The sequence below is a fragment of the Scyliorhinus torazame genome, chromosome 5 (genome assembly GCF_047496885.1).
Source record: "Scyliorhinus torazame isolate Kashiwa2021f chromosome 5, sScyTor2.1, whole genome shotgun sequence".
NCBI lineage: Eukaryota > Metazoa > Chordata > Chondrichthyes > Carcharhiniformes > Scyliorhinidae > Scyliorhinus > Scyliorhinus torazame.
Genome location: NC_092711.1, coordinates 168543237 through 168558960, shown reverse-complemented (window position 1 = coordinate 168558960; position 15724 = coordinate 168543237). Strand labels below are relative to the sequence as shown.

Genomic DNA, 15724 nt, shown 5'->3' with positions numbered 1-15724 from the left:
TGCAGAGGATACCTGAAGTCTGCAGAAGGATTTGGATAGGTTAGGTGAATGGGCTAGGGTCTGGCAGATCAAATTCAATGTTGCCAAGTGTGAGGCTATCCATTTTGGGAGGGATAACAGCAGAATGGATTATTATTTAAATGGTAAGATGTTAAAACATGCTGCTGTGCAGAGGGACCTGGGTGTGCTGGTGCACGAGTCACAAAAAGTTGGTGTGCAGGTGCAACAGGTGATTAAGAAGGCTAATCGAGTTTTGTCTTTCATTGCTAGAGGGATGGAGTTCAAGACTAGTGAGGTTATGCTGCAATTGTATAGGGTGTTGGTGAGGCCACATCTGGAGTATTGTGTTAGTTTTGGTCTCCTTACCTGAGAAAGGACATATTGGCACTGGAGGGAGTGCAGAGGAGATTCACTAGGTTGATCCCAGAGTTGAGGGGATAAGATTATGACGAGAGGTTGAGTAGACTGGGACTGTACTCATTGGAATTTAGAAGGATGCGGGGGGATCTTATTGAGACATATAAAATTATGAAGGGAATAGATAGGATAGATGCGGGCAGGTTGTTTCCACTGGTCGGGGAAAGCAGAACTAGGGGGCATAGCCTCAAAATAAGGGGAGGTAGATTTAGGACGGAGTGTAGGAGGAACTTCTTCACCCAAAGGGTTGTGAATCTCTGGAATTCCTTGCCCAGTGAAGCAGTTGAGCTCCTTCTTTAAACGTTTTTAAGAAAAAGATAGGTGCCTTTCTAAAGAATAAAGGGATTCGGGGATATGGTGTACGGGCCAGAGAGTGGAGCTGAGTCCACAAAGATCAGCCGTGATCTCATTAAATGGCGGAGCAGGCTCGAGGGGCCAGATGGCCTACTCCTGTTCCTAATTCTTATGTTCTTATGAGTGGTCAGGAAATAAATATTCTGAGGGACAGAATTAATCTCTGTTGCTGAGGCAAGAATTAATCAAGGATAGTCAGCATGGCTTTGTCAAAGGGAGATTATGTCTTATAAAGACCGACCCAAACAAAGGCTGTAACAGGTTTCTGAGCAGCAATAGCAGTGCCTCTGGTTCTGCACCAGAACAAGGAGATGGAGCAGAGGCTGTGGACAGGGCACGTTCTGCACAATGTCCTCTGCCAAATTGGAGACTTGGAGTCAGACCTCTACATGCTGCTTGACAGTGAAGGGACTGACTGTCTGACAAGCCTGCCAATCCACTCAGCATCTCAATGTTCACCCTCATCCGTGCCTTTAAAATCCTCATCTGAGTCCACCCATAGCAGAACCCATCTCTGACCTCACCATCCAATGAACTGGCAAGCAAACTATATTTCACCCTGACCTGGATCCAGTTCCAGTGTTTCACCACAGCTGATCCCAACTCTATCGTGGCTGCTAAGTTTGTGCAGTGTCATATCTGAGCTGGTGGCAGAGAGGGACAGATCAAATGGCTATGTGTCTTCATGAAGTGCTAAGCTGTTGCACTCTCTTTTCATCTTTGACCTGCTGTGGCTGAACAGGCAGCATTTTCACGATGGGCCGAAGGGCATCTTTCTGTGCTGTAAAACTCTCTGATTCTTAAGTTTTGAGTCTCTGAAAGCAGGAAATGAGAAGGAGAAAGTTGGTTTGAAGGAAGACGGTGGAGGGTTGGAAAGGAAGAGATCTATGGTCTACATTGTGTGGTGTTTGCTCGTTCTCCCCGTGTCTGCGTGGGTTTCCTCCGGGTGCTCCAGTTTCCTCCCACAGTCCAACGATGTGCAGGATAGGTGGATTGGCCATGAACAATTGCCTCTTAGTGTCCAAAAGGTAGGTGGGTTAAAGGGGATAGAGAGGGGGAGTGGACCTGGGTAGCATGCTCTATCGGAGGGTCGGTGCAGAAGGATTCTGTGGATTCTATTTCATTTGCATTTTCCGAGGAGGTGACTAGGTGTGTAGTTGAGGGGAGTGCAGTTGATAATAATATCTTTTGTCACAAGTAGGCTTACATTAACACTGCAATGAAGTTACTGTGAAAATCCCCCAGTCGCCGCATTCCGGTGCCTGTTTGGGTACATGAAAATGAAAATCGCTTATTGTCACAAGTAGGCTTCAAATGAAGTTACTGTGAAAAGCCCCTGGTCGCCACAATCCGGCGCCTGTTCGGGGAGGCTGGTACGGGAATTGAACCGTGCTGCTGGCCTTCCTTGGTCTGCTTTAAAAGTCAGCTCTTTAGCCCTGTGATCAGCCAGCCCCTGTATGTACATGGAGGGAGAATTCAGAATGTCCAATTCACCTAAGAAGCACGTCTTTCAGGACTTGTGGGAGGAACCCAGAGCACCCGGAAGAAACCCACACAGACACGGAGAGAACGTGCAGACTCCACACAGACAGTGACCCAAGTCGGGAATCGAACCTGGAATCATGGAACTATGGAGCAACAGTGCTACCCACTGTGCCGCCCACATGTAGCCCATATCGACTTCAGTAAGGTTTGTGACCAGGTCTGACATGGGGGACTGGTCAAGATGGGATCCAGGGCAAATTGATACCAAAATTGGCTTCCTGGCAGCAGGCAGAGGGTGATGGTCAAAGATTGTCTTTGTGACTGGAAGCCTGTGTCCAGTGGTGTTCCACTGCGATCGGTGTTGGGGTCCATGTTGTTCGGAGCGTACATCAAGATCTGGATGTGAATGTTGGAGATCTGATAAGTTAGCAGATGACACAAAAATTGGGGGTGTGGGAAATGGTGAGGAACGCCTCAGATTACAGGATAATATGGACGGGCTGGTTAGATGGCAGAACAGTGGCAAATTGAATTTAATCCTGAAAAGTGCAACAGGTCAAATTTGAGTAATCTCTCCTAACTCAGCAACTGGAGCTGTGTATATAGTTAATGTTAAATAAAATAAGTTTTGTTTTCTCTACAACTCGGTGTTATACTCTTCATTGTCCCGTATTAAATACCCATATCCCTGCACTCTCCTGCCACTCAACCAATTTCCTAACCGTGTCAATAATTTGCCCTCAACTCCAAGGGCTTCCACCTTAGCCAACAGTCTCTTGTGTGGGACTTTATCAAATGCCTTCTGGGAGTCCGTATAAATGACATCCATAAACATTCCCCTGTCCTCTACCCTAGTCACCTCCTCAAAAAATTCAGTAAAATAAGCTGTCCCTGATCGAACAAAGTTTTTAAAAGTGTTCAGTTACCCCATCCCTAATTATACACTGCAGCAGTTTCCCCATCATAGATTTTCATAATAATCTTTATTAGTGTCACAAGTAGGCTTACATTAACACTGAGGGAGAAGACAGACTGTCCGATTCACCTATAAGGACGTCTTTTGGGACTTGTGGGAGGACCAAGATAAAACCTACGCAGACACAGGGAGAACGTGCAGACTCCACACAGACAGTGACCTAAGCCGGGAATCGAACCTGGGTCCCTGGTGCTGTGTAGCAACAGTGCTAACCATTGTGCTACCATGCCGTGTTCGGTTCGTGGTCTGTAATTCCCTGTTTTTCCCCTTTCACCCATCTTAAAAAATGAATCCCTTCCCACACTAAGAGCAGGTGAATGGCCTCTCCCCAGTGTGAACTCGCTGGTGTATCCGCACTTCAAAAAGTGCAATTCTCCAATCCAGAGGGACTACTCCTGAATCTAGGGAACTCTGGACGATTATCGTTGGGGCATCTACAATGTGCTCCCCGACTTCCTTTAACACCCTCGGATGGAAACCGTCAGGTCCTGGGGATTTGTCACTCTTTAGTTCCATTAGTTTCCTAGTTAGTGATGGTATAGTTATGTTAATTGTATTAAGTACCTGTCCTCTATCGACTATTAATTTTTTGGGGACTTCTGGCAAGTTATCCTCCTTTTCAACTGTAAATACTGAGGCAAAGTAATTGTTCAACGTGTCTGCCATTCCCCCATTATCACTGACAATATCTCCATTTCCAGCTTTTACTGGGCCTACATTGCTCTTCACCACCCGCTTTCCCGTTACATAACTAAACATTTCTTCTCATTGATATTGATGTCGCTTGCAAGTTTCCTTTCATAATCCCTTTTAGTTGCGCTTACAAGCTGCTTTATGACCCTTTGCTGGTCCTTGTACCTATCCCATTCACCCGGATCTGTACTATGTCTTGTACATTTGTGCGCCCTTTCTTTTAGTTTTAAGCTGTCCCTAATCTCTTTATTTGTCCGTGGCTGTTTTCTTTTTGTGAAGTGGAAACTTTTCCTCTCAGGGGTATATACTTGCTCTGTATATTGTTAAATGTTTCTTTAAACATTCTCCACTGATCTTCAGTTGTTTGACCCATTAACAGATCTCCCCAGTTTACCGAGGACAGTCTCTGTCTCATCCCGTTAACGTCAGCCTTACCCAAGCCTAAAACTCTACTGTCTGTAACTTGCTTTTCACTTTAAAACACTACACTGAATTCAATCATGTTGTGATCACTATTTGATAAATGTTCATGCACAGTTAGGCTACTCATTAAATTGGGCTCATTACTCATAATTAAATCTAATATTGCCTGTCGCCTTGTTACATCTGGAACATATTGCAGCAGGAAACTATCTCGGACACATTCCAGAAATTCACTCCCTTTCTGACAGTTGCTTGTCTGCCTCTCCCAATCTGTGTCAGTTATAATCCCCCATTAATACTACTCTGCCTTTGCTACACACTTGCCTAATTTCTGCCTTTATACAATCTAGCGCCTCAGAACTGCCACCAGGGGGTCGATACACAACACCCATTACAGTTTTAGATTTTTTTGTTCCTCAGTTCCACCCATATGGGGCGGGATTCTCCATCCCGTCGGCCAATGGGGTTTCCCATTGTGGGCACCCCCATGTCGTCGGGAAGTCCGCGGGCGTGAGTGCACTGCTGGTGAAGCAGAGGATCCCGACGACGGAGAATCCAGCCCATGGTCTCCGCTGGATACTTCCCCCTCATTATCCTCCTTCACCATTAAGGTGATAGTATTTCTAATCAGTAAGGCTACTTCACCCCCTCTGCCATATTCTCTGTCCCTCCTGTAAACTTTATAACCGGTATATTTTGTACCCAGTCCAGACCGTCCTGATACTTGTTTTTGGAACTGTATTGAGTTCTCCTGAGGCCTTCCCCTCCCCCTCCATTTATTAGTTTAAAGTCGTTCTGACCTCCCTATTTATCCTTTCCACGTGGACACTGGTTCCAGATCGGTTCAGGTGGAGACCGTCCCAACGGTACAGATCCCTCCTGTCCCAATACTGATGCCAGTGCTCCATGAAATGGAACCCCTCGTTCCCGCACCACTCCTTTAGCCACGTCTTTACTTCCCTAATTTTCCTCATTCCTACACCAAATTACACGTGGCTCGGCAAATAATCCAGAGATTATAAGCCTTGAGGACCTGTTCTTTAATTTTGTTCCTAGTTCCTGATATTCCCCAAACAGGTCCTCTTTCCGAGTCTTGCTGATGTTGTTTGTCCCAACGTGGACCCCAACAACTGGATCCTCCCCTCCCTCTCCAATATCCTTTCAAGCCGGTTAGAGATGCCCCTCACCCTGGCACCGGGCAGGCAACATACCATGTGGGACTCTCGGTCCTGCTTCCAAAGGATGTTCTCAGTTCCCGTAATTATAGAATCCCCGACAACTACCACTTCTTCCCCCCTCTTGGATGGCCTCCTGTACCAGGGTGCAGTGGTTAGCCAGCTCATCCTTCCTACAGTCACTGCTCCGATACCCTGCCCCTCCGAGTCCACTCCCTGGAGACTCGGCAGTGAATCCCTGAGGTAAGGTTTTTGTCCTCACAGCTCCGAAACTCCATCCCTCCGAATCCGCTCCCTGGAGAGTAGGTCTGGGGAATAGGTATTGGAGACAGGTATTGGGGAATGAGAGGTAGGAATGTTCCATAGAAACTAGAATTCTCTGTTCTGAATTTCTATCCTGTACTGAGTGTTGACTTTTGTCAACTCCTTTTACAGATATTGCAAGAGGAGGAATTACAGACAGAAATCTCAATTGTCACATCTTGGTCTTACAGAGTCACCTTGGGACCTGAATATCATCGGCCCTTGAATCTAGAAGGAGAAATGTTTGCCCAATCTGTCGGCATGAAAAGATGTTAAACATCAGTGTGACTGGAAAAGCACCGAGACACACACACCCGAGTGAGAGTGTTCCAGAGCACTGACTGTGGAAAGAGCTTTAACCAGTTACACAGCCTGAAAAAGACATCACACCATTCACAGTGGGGAGAGACCGTACACGTGTTCTGTGTGGAGTGGACGAGGCTTCAACTGATTGTCCAACCTGGAGAGACACGAGGAGACCCAAAACATGGAGAAACCGTGGAAATGTGGGGACTGTGGGAAAGGATACAGATTCCCATCTCAGCTGGAGACTCATCGACGAATTCATACTGGGGAGAGGCCATTCACCTGCCCTGTGTGTGAGAAGGGATTCACTCTGTTCTCCAGCCTTAAGACACACCAGCAAATTCACACTGGGGGGTGGCCATTCACCTGCTCTCAGTGTGGGAAAGGATTCACTCAGTTACCCAATTTGCAGGCACATCAGCGAGTTCACACTGGGGAGAGGCCATTCACCTGCTCTCTGTGCAGGAAGGGATTCACTCAGTTATCCAACCTGCAGAGTCACCAGCGAGTTCACTCTGGGGAGAGACCGTTCATCTGCTCCCAGTGTGGGAAGGGATTCAGTAAATCATCCAACTTGCGGACACATCAGCGAGTTCACGCTGGGGAGAGGCCGTTCACCTGCTCTCTGTGTGGGAAGGGTTTCACTCAGTTATCCCACCTGCAGAGTCACCAGCAAGTTCACTCTGGGGAGAGACCTTTCATCTGCTCCCAGTGTGGGAAGGGATTCACTCAGTTCTCCAACCTGCGGACACACCAGCGAGTTCATACTGGGGAGAGGCCATTCACCTGCTCTCAGTGTGGGAATCGATTCACTCAGTTATCCAGCCTACAGAATCACCAGCGAATTCACACTGGGGAAAGACCATTCACCTGCTCCCAGTGTGGGAAGGGATTCAGTGATTCATCCAACCTGCGGATACATCTGCGGGTTCATAGTGGAGAGAAGGCAATCACGTTCTCTGAGTAAGGGAAGGCAATTAGTGTTCCATCCCGCCTGCAGACAGACCAGTGAGTTCACCCCGGGGAGTGAGCATTCACCTGCACTCAATGTGGGAGGGAATGTGGTGTTTCCTTGTACCTGCCGAGACACCAACAAGTTCAAAGTGATTACAGGGGCTATTGCTGTTATTGTTTCTGCTCTCGGTTACATCCGGGACTGCATTTTGTTCATTCTGTCAGTTGGTCACTGGGGAGGGTCGGAGGGTTTTGTTCTGCTCGACTTGGCAGTCCCATGGCTTTGCCTCCAGAGGGCTGACGCTCTTTGAGCCTTGTTGCGACTACCTTGGTTCAAATTTCACAAGGATCACAGAGTGAAGGGGTGTTTGGAAGTGAGAAGATATTCAGTTTGCATTTCTGTTTGGATCCCTCTAAATCCTGCCACATTACCATGAAGATGGGCATTGGTGGTTCCATGTTTTTGTTTAATTTATCTGGGTGAACATCCAATCAGGGTATGAGGGGCAAGTTGTCTGAGGTAGACTGGGAAACTGCATTAAATGGTATGGTGGGAGACAGGCAATAGCTAATATTTTAAGGCATTATTATTCATCTACGGGGGGTGTGGGGGGGGGGGGGGGTCAGTTAGCTCAGTTGGCTGGATGGCTGGTTCATGATGCGGAGTGACTCCAATAGCTGGGGTGCAACTGTCGTACTGGCTGAGGTTATCCATGAAGGGTCCACCTTCTCAACATTGCCCCTCGCCTGAGGTGTGGTGACCCTCAGATTAAACCACCAGTCATCTCGCTCTCGCTCCCTCTCTCTCTGATATCTTCAGTCTGGATAGGCCCAGTGGACCAGGCTATTCTGGGTCTGGATATTTTATTCTAATTGAATTCTCCCTTAAGCTTTGAAAATGGGAAAGTAACATGGTCAATCAGAACCATCAGGAAAGATCAGCTTTATGAACATCCAATGTGGCAAAAGATAAGAATGATTGTGGCCAATTACAGATGGAACCAGCATCATTCACTGGTAATGTTCCACCGTGTACCAAACAATACCCATCAACCCGTCCTCAACCGAAGCGATTTTACCCACAGTAGAGCAACTGGAGGAAAGAGGGATGTTAATTAAAACACGCAGTTCGTCAAATAGTCCAGTTTGGCAAATGGTACAGGGCGTCTGACCATTGACTACTGAAAGGCAAACCTATATCAATCTGGTCTCCACCTGTGTTCCAGTTAAAGTCTGGAATGTTTAGATGGGATGAATAAATTGATCACTTTCTCCTGGAAATATTTACATCCTGGCCCATGAATTTTGTTTTAAAGAAATCCACATTTGAAAGCCCGGCCACGACATGAAATATCAGCACCATAACAGGGGAGATAAGACAGACAGACACTCACTTTGATCTTCAGCGCATCTGAGAGTTAAGAATATGTGACATGATTTTGGGATACCGGTGTGGGTGTGCAGATGTGATTTGTTACATGTGAAAAATAACAAGCCTAAATTCATGGTGAAATGGACTGAAGACCGGGTCCCAAACACACACAGCTACTGGAGACACAGCAGGAGATGAAATGGTTAATGTGGCCAGGGGATTGAGACACCATTGTGACATCATCAAGACATTGACACACACTCCAGAGAGAAACTGACTTTAAAACAATCAGGATAGAATTAAACACACTGGACATGGGCAAAGAGGGAGTGAAATTAAAGTGATAATGGGACAATGAAGGGCTTGGGAGAAATAATGCTGAGTAAGAACTGTCCACAATTTGGCCGTGGGGTAGAGAGGGAGTTGGAAAATCTTTCACATCCATGTTTGATCTGTTGTTTGAAGCATCTATCCTTATGCACCAGTAACCTAGAACTCACCGCACAAGAAGAAATTATCGAGTAGATGTTACCCCAGGCGGAGCCAGAACTGGACAATAATGGAGTTAAATTGAGTGAGGGTTTGTGGAGAGAGTTTTGTAAATTCTTAATAGGATGTGGGAGTCGCTGGACCAGAATTTATTACCCTTGAACTGAGGGGCTGCTCGGACATTTCAGATTTTAACCGGGTCTCCCCTATTTCTAGTCTCTGCCACAAGGGGGAACATCCTCTCCGCATTCTCTCTGTCAATTCCACTCATGATCTCATGTGCTTCAATACGATCATCTCTCATTCTTCTCAACTGCAATGGATACAGGCCCAACCTGTCAAACCTTTCCTCAGAGGATAACCCCCTCATTCCAGAATCTGGGAGTCAACCTCCTCTGAACTGCTTCTAATGCAATTATCTCATTTGTGAATAAGGAGACCCAAACTGTACACAGTGCTCTAAATATGGGGCGGGATTCTCCATCCTGAGGCGCCCCCACCAACAGTGACCAATGGGGTTTCCCATTGTTGCCAGCTCGTCGTCTGGAAATCCCCGGGCGTGGGTGCGCTGCCGGCGCAACAGAGAATCTCGCCAGTGGAGAATCCAGCCCATGGCGTCACCAAGGCCCTGTACAACTGCAGCAAAACATCCCAACTTTTATATTCCAGTCCCTTTGCAATAAACAACAATATTCCATTCACCTTCCTCATCACTTGCTGTACCGGCTGTAAGGGCCCTTCCTTTTCATAACCTTATTTCCCCTTTCTTTTATTTTTGCCGTTACATTTTTGGTCCATGGATGATTAATGGACAAGTCATTTTAAGGCAAGCAGCCTGTATCTTTAATTCAAGCAGAAGAATCCAGGAGTCTGTGCTGGTTTAAACTGGAGCTGCAGACCTTTAGGCACCAGTGTAAGAATTGGGGTTGGGACTCGGTTTGATTGATTCGCTGGTGGCCAATGAATTGGCCCAAAAGGCTGTGCTCCGAGGTAACAGGTGGTGATTGGATCCTATCACACTGGGATGTTTTTCAGAGTCCCAAGCTTGCAGTTTGATTCTAGCAACACGAGGCAGAACTGACTAACTCTCTCTCCAGAAGGCAGCTGTGAGTGCTATCTCTCTTCCCAGATAGCCTGTGGGTGCTGTATTCCTGAAACCATGGAGACCCAAATACAAACCACAAACTGCAAGAAAAGTTTGAACAGAGATGAGGTGCCTCTCCAGAAAAGTGTGAGTACTGCATTTCTAAACTACAGAGCACCTGAACAAATTAATCTACAGAGATCAGTACAGGCTGTAAACTAAAGACTTTAATCTGCAGGTTTGCTGTGAAGAAAAGTGCACTAAAAACCATCATCTGAAAAAAATAATTTATTTCACTTTTGATTTTATCCCTTTCCACCCCTCTGTGTTTGTCTGTCTATGTGTGTGTATATATAGAGGCTGGGGGCAGGTTAAAGTGGGAATTAGGAATTGGCTTATAGTTAATCAGTTGTGTTTGCTGCATATTTTATTATTGTTCTTGTTATAAATAAACAGTAATCGTATTTACATTTGCAACAATGGTGACTGATTATTGGGCAGCCAAGGGCCAAAGACATAGGGTATTTTTATAAGAATTATTGGTTAATTCGCTTGTGCTGTGACTCCGGGGCACGTGGGGCTGGAATTGACCGCGCACTATCCCAGGGTGTCGTAACACGGCAAACTAACTTGTGATTCCTGTACCAGGACACCCAGATCCCTCTGTACCTCAGAGTTCTGTAATCTCTCTCCATTTAAATAATGTTTTATTTAATCCTTCCTGCCAAAGTGGACACGTTCACATTTTCCCAAGTTATACTCCATCTGTCAATTTGCTCCCACTCACTTAATCTATTTGTTGCACTTTGCATTCTCTTGAAGAGCACTTGGCAAATTAATTTCCAATCCCTCTTTGTGTCATCAGCAAATTTAACCCCATCCAACTCATTAATATAGATTGTAAATAGTTGAGGGCCCAGCACTGATCCTTGTGACATTCCACTTGTCACATCTTACCAACCCAAACATGACCCATTTATACCCACTCTCTGCTTCCTGTGAGCTAACCAATCCTCTATATGTTGGCCTCTAGTCTACACCATGAGCTCCTTTGTTGTGCAGTGACCTTTGATGTGGCACCTTGGGAAATACTTTCTGAAAGCCCCGATGCTTCGTTTGTGTGGCTGCCGGAAAGTCCTGGAAGAAGGAAATCCTCACTCCCTCATGGAGCCAGGTCCCACCTCACCTTACCTGTCTCCAGGACCGACTGGTGATCTTTCAAGTTGTGGAAATGAATGATTACAGGTCTGGGTTGGAAACTATCCCTCGGCGTCAAAGACAGGATCCAGAACCTAACGGGAACCTTACCCTCTACACCTATTCCGGCAGGCCGACGACTCGGATGTTCTTTCTCTGACCCTCAGTTCTCCAAGTCTTCCAGGAGTCCACCACAGCACTCGGCCGGTTTTCCAAGAATTGAGGAGATGCCGAGGAGGCATCTTGCTCAACGTTCAAGATTCTCTCCTCCGGATCATCGAGCCTCTTCATGGTGTTTTGCAGCTCGGCCTCATGAGCTCACAGCTATTGAGTCAGCACACTCAGCCTCTGGTCAGTAACACGGAGAATATCGGCAGTCATCATTTTCACCGCCTCCGAGAGAGTCCCGGAGAGCGCGGGGTCGAGGGTCCTCCTGAGGGTCAGGCCCCATGTTGAAAAGGTGGCTCCACCCCCACTGAATCCGCCTGCACTCTTTTATCAACGGATTCCTTGATGCTTTTCAGCATAATCTTACCAAACGTAATCCCGAAACGTTCCAGGGACATGACAACAAATATTAATTCAAGGATTAGGTAGATGAGTGCCGGGCAATCAGGATAAATGATGGATTATAGGCGAGTGACACTAGAACCTGTGGAATAGCAGCTACTCCCATGGCCGTATTACGGGATACTCTCCCCCCGGGACAGATTTCTGATTGACGAGAGAGTCGAGGGTTATGGGGAACAGGCAGGAAAATGAGGAGAAAGCTGAGATGAGGAGGGATTTCTTCACTCGAGGATGTGGTGAACCTTTGGAATTCTCTACCCCAGAGACCGTGGAGCCTCCGTCATCAATTATTTTCAAGACAGAGATTGATAGGTTTCTAGATATTAAAGATATCGAGGGATGTGGGGGATAGTTTGGGAAAATGGTGCTGAGATAGATCGGCCAATGATCTCGTTGAATGGTTGAACAGGCCCAAATGGCCGACTGCAGCTCCTATTTGATATGACCTCTATGCCCAGGACAGGAAGCAGTGAGCATGGATCTGTCAATCAGCCTGAATCAGCACCTTCAGGAGAATTGGGAGGGTGAATATTAGATACAGCAGAGTGAGAATGGAGGGAGAGTGTGTGGGATGGAGATTTACAGCTTTTAGGGAATGAGAAAGGAGAAATGTTGCAGAAAACTGGAATTTAATTGTCTGTTCTGAATTTCTATCCTGTACTGACAGTGATGTATTTTGTAAATTGTTTTTACAGGATATTAGAAGAGGAGGAATTACAGACAGAAATCTCAAATGTATGTCTCAATCTGACAGAGTCATTCGCTTCCTTGAGACCTGAATTTCATCAGAATTTAAATCTAGAAGGAGAAATGTTTGTCCGATCTGTCAGCTTCAAAGCTTTTAAACATCAGTGTGACTGGAGACACACACACACCCGAGTGAGAGTGTTCCAGAGCACTGACTGTGGAAAGAGCTTTAACCAGTTACACAGCCTGGAGAAACATCACACCATTCACAGCGGGGAGAGACCGTACACGTGTTCTGTGTGTGGACGAGGCTTCAACTGATTGTCCAACCTGGAGAGACACGAGGAGACCCAAAACATGGAAAAACCGTGGAAATGTGGGGACTGTGGGAAGGGATACAGATTCCCATCAGAGCTGGAAGCTCATCGACGCAGTCACACTGGGGAGAGGCTGTTCACCTGCTCTGTGTGTGGGATGGGATTCACTGAGTGATCCAGCCTGAAGACACATCAGCGGGTTCACACTGGAGAGAAACTGTTCACCTGCTCTCACTGTGAGAAGGGATTCAGTCGTTCATCCACTCTGCAGAAACATCAGCGAGTTCACACTGGGGAGAGACCATTCACCTGCTCTCAATGTGGGAATGGATTCTCTCAGTTATCTCACCTGCAGATTCACGAGCGGGTTCACACTGGGGCAAAGCCATTTACTTGCTCTCAGTGTGGGAAGGGATTCACTGATTCATCCCACCTATTGAGACACCAGCGAATTCACACTGGGGATAGGCCATTCACCTGCTCTCAGTGTGGGAAGGGATTTACTCAATTATCCAACCTGCAGAAACACCGGCGAATTCACACTGGGGAGAAGCCGTTCACCTGCTCTTAGTGTGGGAAAGGATTCAGTGATTCATCCCACCTATTGAGACACCAGCAAGTTCACACTGGGGCGAGGCCATTCATCTGCTCTCAGTGTGGGAAGGGATTCAGTGATTCATCCAACCTGCAGACTCACCAGCGAGTTCACACTGGGGAGAGGCCGTTCACCTGCACTCAATGTGGGAAGGGATTCTATGTTTCATCACACCTGCTGAGACACCAACAAGTTCACAATTGATTACAGGGGTTGGATTCTGCTGTTATTGTTTCTGTTCTCAATTACACCACAGATTGCATTGTGTTCAAGGTTGGTCAATGGGGAGGGTCGGAGGGTTTCGTTCTGCTGGACTGGCCGGTCTCACAACTTTGCCTCCAGTGGGCTGATGCTCTTGAGCCTTGTGGCAAATACTTGGCTTCAAATTTCACAAGGATCACAGAGTGAAAGGGTGTAAGAATATATTTAGATCACATTTCTGTTTGGAACCCCCTAAATTATGCTTGTTGCCATAGAGATGGACAATGGTGGTCACGTGGTTCTTTTGATTATTTTATCTGGGTGTTTCTCACAGAAGAAAACTGTCAAGCTGAGGGGCATGTTGTCTATGGTAGACTAGGAAATGACAATAAAAGATACAATGGCAGATATGCAATCGCCAGCATTTCAGGAATTATTACCTATTGACATTAAATTAGATTGCTTTGAGGAACAAAACTGTCAACAGGAAAAGTGGTGCAACCATGGCTAACAAGGAAAGTTTAGATCCATGGAAGAGACTCATAAAGTGGCCAAAATAGTAGTGAGCCTGAGGATTGGGAACATGTTTTAGAATTCAGCAAAGGACCAAGAAACTGATAAAAGAGAAAATAGAATGTGAGAGCAAACTGGCGAGAAACATAAAAATCAATGAATATTCTCGATCAGTATGTGAAAAGAAAAAGATTAGCGAAGACCAATGTGGGTCCATTCCAGGCAGAGACAGGAGAGTTTACAAGGGGGAATAAGGAAATGGCAAAGAATCTAAACAATGTGTCTGTCTTCATGGAGACAGAAATTGTCCCCAAAACACGAGAGAACTAAGGGACTAGTGAGCACGAGGGACTAAAAGATATTAGTATTAGTAAAAAAGTAGTACTGGAGAAATGAATGGTATTGAAAGTTAATAAATCTCCAAAAGCTGCTGCTCTACATCCCAGAGTGTTGAAAGAGGCGGCTGTAGAGATAGTGGATACATTGGTGGTCATCTTTCTAAATTCTATAGATTCTGGAGTGGTTCCTGCAGATTGGAAGGTGGTAAATGTAACCCCAATATTTAAGGAGGGAGAGAGAAAATGGGGAACCACAGACCAGTACCTTAAATCAAGGAGAGAAAATCAGAAATCTGTCCATGTGGCACAGTGGTTAGCACTGCTATCTCACGGCACCAAGGTCCCAGCTTCGATCCCGTCCTTGGGTCACTGTCCGTGTGGAGTTTGCACATTCTCCCCGTATGTATGGGTCTCACCCCCACAACCCAAAGTTGTGCAGGGTAGGTGGATTGGCCAGACTAAATTGCCCCTTAATTGGAAAAAAGAAGTGGGTACTCTAATTTTATTTTTTTTAATGAAAGAAAAAGACCCAGGGGTGGTTGATAAGGGGGTCTGGAAGATGTCATAAGACCATGAGTAACTCTCCACCCCCCCCCCCCCCCCCAAGTGTCCATGATATGATCACACAGGTCCTTGCTGCCCAATATCCAATTTAATTGGTTCTAAAGGTCAATATCTGTAATCTATAATCACTATGATTGGATTGAGTCCAGCCGAGATGGGCGGAGTAACTGTTTGAAATGGTATAAAGATCGCTGATTTTATTTGTTCGGCGGAGATGTATCTGTATCGCTCTGTGACTCGTTCCCTGCCGGTGTAACCTCAATAAACTGACGATTGGTGCAGACCCGAGTGTCGAGTGATTCTTTCGGATTCATTCCCACTAACATTTTCCCACTCATTTAACTGATCTATGTTACTTGGCAGCCTCCTTATGTCCTCTTCACAATTTACATTCCTGCCTATCTTTGTAATTTTGGAACATAGGAGCAGGACTTGGCCATTCAGCCCGTTGAGCCTGCTCCACCATTCAATACAACCACGGCTGATCATCCACTTCAATGCCTTTTCCCCCACACTATCCCCATATCCCTTTGTGTTATTGTTATTTAGAAATCTGTCAGTCTCTGCTTTAAACACACCATGACTGAGCTTCCACAGCCCTCTGGGGTAGAGAATTCCAAAGATTCATAACCCTCTGAGTAAAGAAATGTCTCCTCCGAGACCGATCTTAAATGACTTCCCCCTTATTTTGAAACTGTGTCCCCCGGTTCC

General features: G+C 46.2%; 1 pseudogene; it reads left to right on the top strand.

Moving 5' to 3' along the window:
* Nucleotides 1-7702: 7702 nt before the first annotated feature.
* On the top strand, nt 7703-15296 carry LOC140420538 (uncharacterized; annotated as a pseudogene).
* The last annotated feature ends 428 nt before the right edge of the window (nt 15297-15724 follow it).